Genomic DNA, 11,475 nt, shown 5'->3' on the forward strand with positions numbered 1-11,475 from the left:
GTTATAGACGAAAAAAGCGAAAATTTACCGTTTTTTGATCTTCATTTGTTTATAACTATGTATATCATCAAAATCGGCTGCAGGAAACATATAGGTTACTATAATATAGATGTCCATACTACTAAAAAAATTTGGTTTCGGCCTGGAGGGGGTTCTGTCACCAACAGGATATTTTTTTTCCTTATTTCTCTGAACTAAATAGAAAACCCTTAACAACGGATTGGTTACAGATTAGATCACAGTATAATCTGAATAGTTAAATACCTAAGACTTTATCCAATGATTCAATCAGCTGTATTTAATTGATTAGGTAATTATTTTTGCATTACACTTGCAGCGATAATGTTGGCTTAGCGATAATGTTGGTGTAGCAATATTATCTGCGGAATGAGAGTGGGTTTTCAGAGTCTAGAACCAGTGTGATTTCATTTCGAGTGCTTTTCATCAACCCTACTTCAATTTTCAAAGCTTTAAATCGAATTCTAATTAAACAACAGTAATCTATAATAGATCTAATATAGGCCCAATAAAAATTCAATGTAATATTTTGATCTCTTATAGTGTAGGAAACAGAGGTTGATTCTCGCAAAATGGACACAAGTCCGGTTTTATTTTTTTTCTGATATATCAAGGGGTGCTTATTATGAGACTAACTTTTTCTTAAATAATTTCGCCCCGGAACCCCCTTTTCATCCCTTTAAAGGGGGTAATTTGTGGTTTTTGAGAAACGTAGCCCTTCCCGTACGTTTTGCAAAAAATTTACTTAATAGTAAAATGAAGAGGACTATATTTCCTACTATTTATTTCTCTATCATCCACCGTTTAGCGGGGGAGGCGCCCCAAGAAACCCTGGGGAGGTTAATCACAAATAAGTGGCTGATTTTTTGATATAGGTTTCATTTAAGGGTTATTGCCCATTTTTTAATTGCAGGGTTTTACATTTTAAAAAACCCCTTTTTATACCATCTGAACCGCCTATGCTAGAGTAAAAAAACTTTCAGCAATTATCCATGTACTGGTGTTATTTACAAATTTCTATAATGCACCCCCACTTTTTTTCCGGAACCACCCAAAAAAAAGGAGAGTTAATAAAGAAAGTGATTTTCTTGGAATCCTTCACACACCATGCCCTTTATTAGAATGCTTCATATATCATTTTGTGTACGTTCTTGTTACCCATGCATGGACACCAAAAGCGACTTCATAATACAACCCCTGTAGCCAAAAAAAAAATAAAAGAGGGGGTTGAAAAATGTTTTTTTTGCTTTTTGACGCACATGGACATATGCTCCATCAATAGGGATTTTCATAAATATATGATTATTGCAACAACCCTGCGGATCCTTGAAAATAAACTGCTTAAACTACCCCTATCCCTTGGAGAGCATGTTTTGACGATTTTCTCATTACCTATGCATTATTTAAAACAAAACTTATACAGAAGTAAAGCCCACTATTTTATCTACAAATAAGATCCTATGCATTTTTTTCGTATCAGCAACCGTTACGGCACAGTGGCGCCGTAAACCTCAGAAATGCTTTGGCGGGCTCTAGTTTTTGTTTTTTTTTTTCGTCACCTATTTATTTTATGGATAACGTACTTATGAAAAATAAAAGAACACACTGTCTGCTACACATTATGACCTATGCATATTTTATTTTCTTTGCACCCTAAAGCCACAGTGGTGGCCCAAAATCAATTTTTGATTATTTTCTTTATTAATTTTCCATTTTTTAGGGTGGTTACGGGGAAAATATGGAGGTGCATTATACAAATTTATAAATAACACTAGTATATGGATAATCGCTGAAGGTTTTATTACTCTAGCATAGGCGGTTCACATGGTATAAAATGGGTTTTTTTTTAAATGTAACACCCTGTAATTAAAAAAGTTGCAATTTTCCTTAAATTAAACCTATACCAAAAAATTAGCCACTTATTTTTTGAAAAACATCTCTTTTAAAAATTTGTCAACTTTGGGGGACTACCCCCGCTAAACGGTGGGTGATAGACATATGCTGTCGGAAAATAAATAGTAGGAAATATAGTCCTCTTCATTTTACTATTAAGTAAATTTTTTGCAAACGTACAGGAAGGGCTACGTTTCGCAAAAACCACAAATTACCCCCTTTAAAGGGATGAAAAGGGGTTCCGGGGCGAAACTTTTTAAGAAAAAGTTAGTCTCATAATAAGAACCCCTTGATATAACAAAAAAAAAATAAAACCGGACTTGTGTCCATTTTTGCGAGGTTTAACCTCTGTTTCCTACACTATTACAAATAAAACAATTTTAAGTAAATTAACATATTTTTCGCAGCTAATAATTGTGCAGTTAATATGTTGAGCCCGAAGCAATTTTCTGTCAAGTATGACACCAAAAGGTGTTTGAATCTCGAAATAATTGGAACAGCATTGCCCTGTCGGGATACAGTGTGATCTTTTACACCGTGTCTTCTATAGGAAAGTACTACGGTACACTTTTGCTACAAAATAGTGAAGCCCTTTAACCAAGTCCAACTATCAAAGTTATACATTATACAGGGTGAGTCATGAGGAACTGTACATACTCCTACCTCGTATGGATCCCCCTATGGGGAATAACAAATGACCATTAAAAAGTGTCTGCTCCCATTGTTTAATAATATACAGGGCGAGTTGTTAATTTTTACCGAAATTTTTATTCGTCATAATTTTTGAACGGTAAGATCGATGTGTCTCTTATTTTGGTCAATTGTTACACTATTACCACCTAATCAACTGATTTATTCAAACTAGAAAAAAATTAGGTCCGGCTTTAATAAATTAGTTCGTCAGGTCTTAGAAAGAATTTCACCCTGTATACGGTTTTTGAAAACTCTAATAAGAATTTTACAAATTAGACAAATAGGCAATTAAAATGGCATATCATCCACACAATTACTTAATTTTTTATAAAAAAAGTCAAATTTGAATATGAATTAAAAGTTTGGTGAAGTGAATGAACCATACATTTAAAAAAAATTAACTTTTATTACAAAAATAAATTTTTTTCGAACAAATATTTAATTTATAAGTAATAATACCACCACTGCTCGTGCTATACGTTTTAAATAACACAACCCTTTTAGCCAATTTCCAAAATTTCAAAAGGAACAGGTTGTTTTGAGTAATACTAAAACATCATCCTGTATAATTTTTGTTTGTCAAAAAGGAGATACAAAGGAGAACAAATAAACCTAAATTAAACAGAAACCAATAGAAATATTTTCCCTTCGTTTTTTGCATCACTACCTTCTCACCATGTATTAATACTATGTATGTGTATAAAAATGTAAGTGAATGTTAGGAAGTTAGGAGGCTATAATAATTTGACATTTTCGTTGTTTGAGTACATAATTTGACTTTTCGTTCGCCATCGTTATTATTTATTTTATTTCTTACACTATTTTTACCTTTTTGCATTATCATATTTTACAAAATATTTTGCCAAATCTACTTGCCAATGTAGCCGCCCGAGGTATGTACTTTATGCACGATAGGGCATCACCACATTTCTCAGTTGCTGTTCGTTTACATCTTCATGTAACTTATGGAAATAGGTGGATAGGACATGCATGTCATGCATGGCCACCTAGATCACCTGATTTTAACCCTGTCGAATATTCCCTATGGTGTCGATTAAAAGAAATGGTTTTTCGAGAAAATATCAATACGCGACAGAACTAAGTAATTGACAAAATTATTGATTCTTGAACATTATTAGAAATGATCCCTAAACTCTCAGGAGGTCTATTAGATAGTTGATGGTCCGACAAAGGTGGATTTCATTTCGAAAATCTGAAATAAATCACAAAAAAATTTTGTTTTATTTATTTCTTAAGTTATTTTTTGTCGCAGATACATAATTCTTAAATTTACTTAAACATGTAAATAAATCCGTTTATGTTTAACGTTCTACATATGTATTTTCTTTTCGTTAATTTAAAAATAAATTAACTGTATTTTTCCTTTTGAAATAAAATTCTGAGAATTCAATAAAACGACCCTACCGACCAATCACTAAACAAATACTATACAGGGCGATGTTTTAGTATTACTCAAAACAACCTGTTCCTTTCAAAATTCTGGAAATTAGCTAAAAGGGTTTTATTATTTACAATGTATAGCACAAGCTGTGGAAGTATTAATACATATGTATAAATTAAATATTTGTTCAAAAAAATAGATTTTGCATGAAAAGTCACCTTTTTTTAAATCTATGGTTCACTTCATCAAACTTTTAATTCATAGTCAAATTTGATTTTTTTTATAAAAAATTAAGTAATTGTGTGGCGAAAAAATAAATATGCTATTTTAATTGCCTATTTGTCTAATTTGTAAAATTCTTATTAGAGTTTTCAAAAACCATATATAGGGTGAATTTTTTTCTAAGACCCAAACGAACTAATTTTTTAAAGACGGACCTGATTTTTTCTAGTTTGAATAAATGAGTTGATTGGGTGGTAATAGTGTAACGATTGACCAAAATAAGAGACACATCAATCTTACCGTTCAAAAATTATGACGAATACAAATTTCTGTAAAAATTAACAACTCGCCCTGTATATTATTAAACAATGGGCGCAGACAATTTTTATTGGTCATTTGTTATTCCCCATAGGGGCCTTCATACGAGGTAGGAGTATGTACAGTTCCTCATGACTCACCCTGTATGTGCAAATCGTATGTGTACAGATTAAAAAGAAATGGACTTAAAATAAAATGATTTTTGGCCACACTCTTAGTCTTATTCAAATTGTGACGCGATTTCGAAAATTTTAACAATATTAGTAATGATAAGTATAAGAACAGATAACAAAAAGTATAGGTCATAACAGAATTACATATTACATATTATAAACAAATAAATAATATAGTTTTTAACTTCCTCAGTTGGAAAACTACGGATTTATTAATCTGCTTAAAATTCGCACCTAATTCGCAACCTAAATCAATAACGCACCTAAATTAATCTGTTGATATTGTTTAATGGATTATCAAAAATGATATTAATCAATTTCAGCTGTGCACTACATTGAATAATGAAAGGAAGTTTGATAGGGCGCGATAAACCAAAAATAAATAAAATAATACATTGAAGTATCATATTCTTAAAAAAAGTACGGAATATAAATAATTCTGGGTATTTATTAATTTTATAATGTTCAAAATGTCTAACCTAATGAGATAAACAGGTTTTCACTGTTTAGTTGGATAATTAATTACTCAACATGAAAGTCTCAACTTATTCAGATTTTATAATGTTACCCAGGCTGCACCGTATCATTATAATATTCATCTTAATTGTCTATTACCTGCACAGTTGACCACAGGCTTACTAATCCGGTCAACTTAGACATCAAAATAGTTGGCAAATAACAAAAATTGCCGGTGAGCCAAATTTTGGTGGAGAACTAGAGTTTACCATAACAAATAAAGTTTTAAAAGTCCCCATCGATCCCATGAGTGCAACAAAACTTATTCGGGGTCAAAGGTCAAAATTTGAGATTTTTTGGATTTTTCTGGAAAACGGTAAGTTTAAAAAAAACATCAAACCAAAGTTGTAGATCTTAACATTCTCTACAAAAATAGTCCTTACAATTTTTTTCCTAAGAGTTACCATTAGTTACCACCATCCACGTGGCCTTGAAAAACATTTGGGGTCGTCCATTAATCACGTGATGTTTTTTTGGCATTTTTAACCCCCCTCCCCCTTGGTGAGACATGGCGAGGTTTAAGACCACCTATATCACGTGTATTGTGACACATCGTGATTTTTTTATGGTCCCCTCCCCCCTTTCGAACCTCACGTGATTAATGGACAGCCCCTTTGGCTATACCATTGTTTAAAAAAGAACAGATTGTCTATTGTAAACAATTTCTACAGTATTGTCCGTAGGTCTTGTTCATATTATCTGTTACTTTTAGTACTAAAGGTTCGGTTCAAGTGAATACAAGTGCTTATTACAAGCGTCTACCATTTAGCAGACATTACGGGCTTACAGTGACAGTGGTATTTGACGGCTACAGTGACTCGACAAAGAATATTAAAACTGCAGAACAACGTCGTCGAACTACAAAAACATCATCGGGTTCCGAGATTATTTTTGATGAAAATGTAGCAGTTCCAGCGAATCAACAACAATTTTTCGCTAACATTAATAATAAATCTCGTTTCATTTCCATGTTAACTGACAAATTAACAGCTGCGAATATTAAAGTGAAACAAGCTAAAAATGACGCAGATGTCCTTATAATTGAGACAGCTATTGAAAAATTTAAGGCAACAAACACAACAATAATTGTAGTTGGTGAAGATGTTGATTTGTTAGTACTGCTTACTACAAACACTCAAGTAGATAAAGTTATTTATTTTCTGAAACCTGGAAGGGCTCAACAGCGAACAGAGATATATTCTTCGAAAAGTTTATCGGCTTATCTAAAATGCCAAAAGTACATTTTATTTTTACATGCGATAACCAGCTGCGACACTACGTCAGCAATGTACAGAAGGGGCAAAACGTCAGTACTTAAATTATTCGAAAAAAAAAAAGATTTGACTGACCGCTGTAAAGTTTTTACAGAACTTGATTCCACACCGCAAACAATATAATTACGGAAGGAATTCGCTTTCTTCTTGCGGTTTATGGAGCTCCAAAAAAAATTTAGTTGTCTTGATAAATACCGATACTTAACTTTTGTAAAAAATACGCGAAACAAGTACAACTATCATGTCTTCCTCCAACATCAGCATCTGCTTTTCAACATTTGTATCGAGTATATTATCAAGTTCAAACATGGCTAGGCAATGAACTGAATCCAGAAGACTGGGGTTGGAAATTAATAGACAATACTCTGGAACCGATTAAAACCTTACTCTCACCTGCTCCAGAAAAACTTCTTAATACTATTTTTTGCAATTGCAAAAAAACGCGCCGAGTACACTATACCTCACAGGTGGTGTAGAAACGTGTGCATATCATGTATAATGTGACTCTTAGAATCGCGATATCTCATGAATGGCAACTCTTAGGAAAAAAATTGTAAGAACTATTTTTGTTGAGAATTTTAAGATCTACAACTTTGGTTTAAGGTTCTTTTTTGATAAAACTTACCGTTCAAAAAATCTCAAATTTTGACCTTTGACCCCGAATAACTTTTGTTGCACACATGAGATAGATGGGGACTTTTAATAATTTATTTGTTATGGTATACCCTAGCTCTCCACCAAAATTTGGCTCTCCGGCTTTACTTTATTCGCCATGCTATGTCATGTTGAATGAGCTATACGGTTTGTACTCAATACAATATTTATACGTATCAAGAAGGCTATATGGCAACATACTTCGAATTTATTTCAGATATTTTTCTTATGTCATCTACCCATCTTCCTTGTGGTCTTTATCTTCGTCGTCTACCTTTGTAAGGTCTTCAATGTTGTATTGTGGCTTTCCAGCTTTAGTCTTTTTGTCTGTGTGGCCTGCGAAGCTATATTTCTATATTTACGTTTAGCAATTTTTTTGTTGTGATATTCTCTACTTTTGTTTTTGATCTTACCGAGTCTTTTACCTGGACCACATCTCGTACACAGACCAACTAGTGTACAGGGTATTTCGCGCATCTCTTTCTATCTGAAAGTCGTATAACATCTAACATTGTACAGTAAACTCTCTCTTAACGGACACCTCTCTTTGCCGAACACCTCCTCTATACGGACGATTTTTAAAACAAAAATTATTCGGCCATATATGAACGTGTACCCTTTAACTCTCTTCGACGGACAATCTCAACAACGGACGCGGACAGTAAATGATGTGTAAATGCGGACAGTAAATGAAAAAAATTAACATAATTTTTTTCCAAATATTTTACAATATAAAACTATAATGTATATTTTATAATACATTTATTATTTCAAATCAATACAGATGTCCACGACGTGATTATTTGATACTGTTCACGTTATCAACACTATACATAAGTGCATATAATATGCACAATAGACGTCGTTGTATTTTTATGAGCGTTTTCTTAAAAATCTTATTTTCGAACAAGACAAAATACAAAGAAGTGAACCGTGAGATTAAAAGAAAAATTAGAGAAGCCAAAGAGAAGTGGGTTCTGGAAAACTGGTACATTAGTTTTTTCAAAGGTAATAGGAAGATCAATACTTCATATAAAATAAATAATGAAGATCTGAAATATGTTTCAAAAGTTAAAGATTTAGGAGTGACTTTTGACGAGAGTTTGAGTTTTGTTGAACACATTAATTACATAACAGTTCAGTCTTCAAAAATGTTAGGATTTATTTTGAGACACTGTAGAAATTTTTCAGTTGACACTGTAAGAGGAGTTTATTGTTCTTTGGTGCGATCTAAACTTGAATATGGCTCTATAGTATGGTCTCCATACCATGCAGTTCATAATATGACTGTTGAAAAAATTCAACACAAATTTTTGAGGTCCTGTGCATTTAAATTAGGTCAAACTATTGTAGATCACGATTATTCATTAATAGAAAACAGTTTAAAACTTAATACACTGCAAAATAGACGTAATCAAGTAGGATTAGTATTTTTGTATAATTTAATAAATAAAAATTTAGATTGCTGTGATCTATTACAGTGTATTAATGTTGATATACAAACTAGAAATCGAAGAGATGATTTTATAACATTTTATATTCCTTTCCATCGCACAAGTTATGGCCAAAATTCACCTATAGATCGTTATTGTAAACTTATAAATGACAAACACATTGAAATTTTTGATATATCTCTGAATATGTTTAAAAATAATTTAAATAGAGTATTTATTTAATTTTTTTGTTAGTTCTAAGGTTACAAGTACCTACCTATTCTTATTCTAATATTTGTTATCTAATTATAATGTTGTTAAAGTATTATTAGTACATATTTAGCTCGTAAACTTATTATTGTTAATTGTATAACTTTTAATGGGGTAATCCCGTCAATAAATAAATAAAAACTGCAAGGAAATAGAAGAATATGAAAGAAAGTACGATAGCTTTAACATGCATAAAAAGATCAAGGAAATAACAGGTAAAAAAGTGAAACAAGCATCCATCGTAAAGGACAAAAAAGGTAAAATAATTACAGATTTAAATGAAAAACTGGCAAGATGGACAGAATACATTGAAGAACCTTTTGCAGACGAAAGACCAGAAATAGCAGTGGCAGAACCTACAGACGACACAACAGGGCCTGAAATCCTAAAAAGCGAGATAGAATATGCTTTAAGGAACACAAAAGGGGGTAAAGCTGCAGGACCAGATGAAATTCCTGTAGAATTGTTGAAACTTATAGACGACACACTTGAAATAATGGTGAACCTCTTTAACACAATTTATAGAACAGGCATCATACCAAAGAAATGGCTCTCCTCTACTTTTTTCACAATTCCGAAGACGAATAACGCCAGAGAGTGTTCAGACCACAGAACTATAGTATTGATGAGCCACACACTAAAAGTGTCTTTAAAAATAATTCACAAAAGAATATTTAATAAATTAGAAGAGGACATAAGCGCCACACAGTTTGGATTCAGAAGTGGACTGGGAACACGGGAAGCTTTGTTTGGTCTAAGTGTGTTAATGCAAATATGTTTGGATGTAAACCAAGACCTCTACGTAGGTTTCATAGATTTTGAGAAGGCCTTCGATAAAGTCAGACACCAAAAGCTGTATGAAATCCTAAGAAGCAAAAACATCGACAGTCGCGACATTAACATCATATCCAGGTTGTACTGGGGACAAACAGCAAAAATCAAGGTTGGTAATGAGTTAACCGAAGAAATTGAGATTCGTCGAGGTGTGCGTCAGGGTTGTGTGCTTTCTTCACTACTATTCAATATATATATAGCGAAACAATATGTCAGGAAGCGCTCCTAGAGCAAAACATTGGTATGAACATTAACGGAGAGTTAATTAACAATATACGATACGCTGATGACACGCTAATAGTAACAGATAACCTAGCAAATTTACAGTATTTGATGGAAAACATAAACACTCAGACCAATAAGTATGGTCTAAAACTGAACATCAAAAAGACTAAATTCATGATTGTAACAAAGAAGCTATACACCAATGTGAATTTAACCATAAATAATCAGCCAGTTGAAAGAGTTACGTTCTACAAATATTTAGGGGTTTGCTTCACTGATACTAATGACCAGACAAGAGAAATCAAGAGGCGAATTGAGATAGCGAGACAATCGTTTGTCAAGATGAAAAAGTTCCTATGCAGCCGGGACATAAATATAAACTTAAGAACGAGAATGTTAAGATGCTATGTTTTCTCCGTTCTGCTGTACGGCATGGAAGCGTGGACACTTAAAAAGATAAACATCAAAAACATTGAGGCGTTCGAGATGTGGTGTTACAGGAGAATGTGGAAAATACCATGGACAGAAAGAGTAACAAATCAAGATATTTTGCTGAAGATGGGGAAGGAATGCTCAGTCATAAAAACCATACAAGCGAAAAAACTGGAGTATCTAGGCCACATAATGAGAGGAGAAAAGTACTCTCTGTTAAGACTCATAATCCAAGGAAAAATCTCGGGAAAGAGAAATGTGGGACGTAGGAGGATTTCCTGGTTGCGAAATTTAAGGGAGTGGTATGGGTGCAGTTCAATACAGTTGTTCAGAGCTGCAGTCAACAAAATTAAGATTGCTGTGATGGTAGCCAACCTCCGATAGGAGACGGTACTGTAAGAAGAAGAAGTTTGAAAGAAAAAGTCGATGTGATTCATTATGGAGAGAAGCATAAGTTAAGTGTTAGACAGTAAATTTGGAATTGGAAAACCTCAAGCCAGTGAAATTTTTAAACATAAAAGTGATTTAATCAATCAGTTTTCTGAAAACGGAAACCTGGAAGCGAAAAGAAAATTTTTGAAAACCGATGGTACTGCGTTAGACCTATAAATATGTAATTGTTTTCGATTGGTTTTGTGAAGTGCGGTCTAAAAATATTCCTGTTTCTGGTAAAATTATTCAAGAAAAGGGATTCAAAGTTGCAAGGGAACGAAGCGTTGATATGAAAGCTTCTGGTGGATGGCTCGAGAAATTTTGAAGCGACACAATATTTACTTCAAATCTGTATGTGGAGAAAACTTATACCCTGAAAAGGAGAAAAAAAGGGGCATTGGAGGCAAGGCTTCTAAAGATAGGATCATAATTCTATTTTGTAACAATATGATATTTTGATAGAAGAATGCAGAGAGAAAATCGAAAAGTTCAATAGTCAATGTTCATAGACAATGCTGCCATTGTCATCCACAACTTGGGTTGTGGATGGTGGTCTTTTTATATATACATACATACATACATACATGCACTTATTTTAAAAAAAACTTAAGTTCTCTAGCTACTTCCGTTATTATTTTGACCAAAAATTTTCCACCCCCGAGAAGGGGTGGGAACCACCCCCTAAT

This window comes from Diabrotica virgifera, chromosome 6, assembly GCF_917563875.1.
Source record: "Diabrotica virgifera virgifera chromosome 6, PGI_DIABVI_V3a".
Lineage (NCBI taxonomy): Eukaryota > Metazoa > Arthropoda > Insecta > Coleoptera > Chrysomelidae > Diabrotica > Diabrotica virgifera.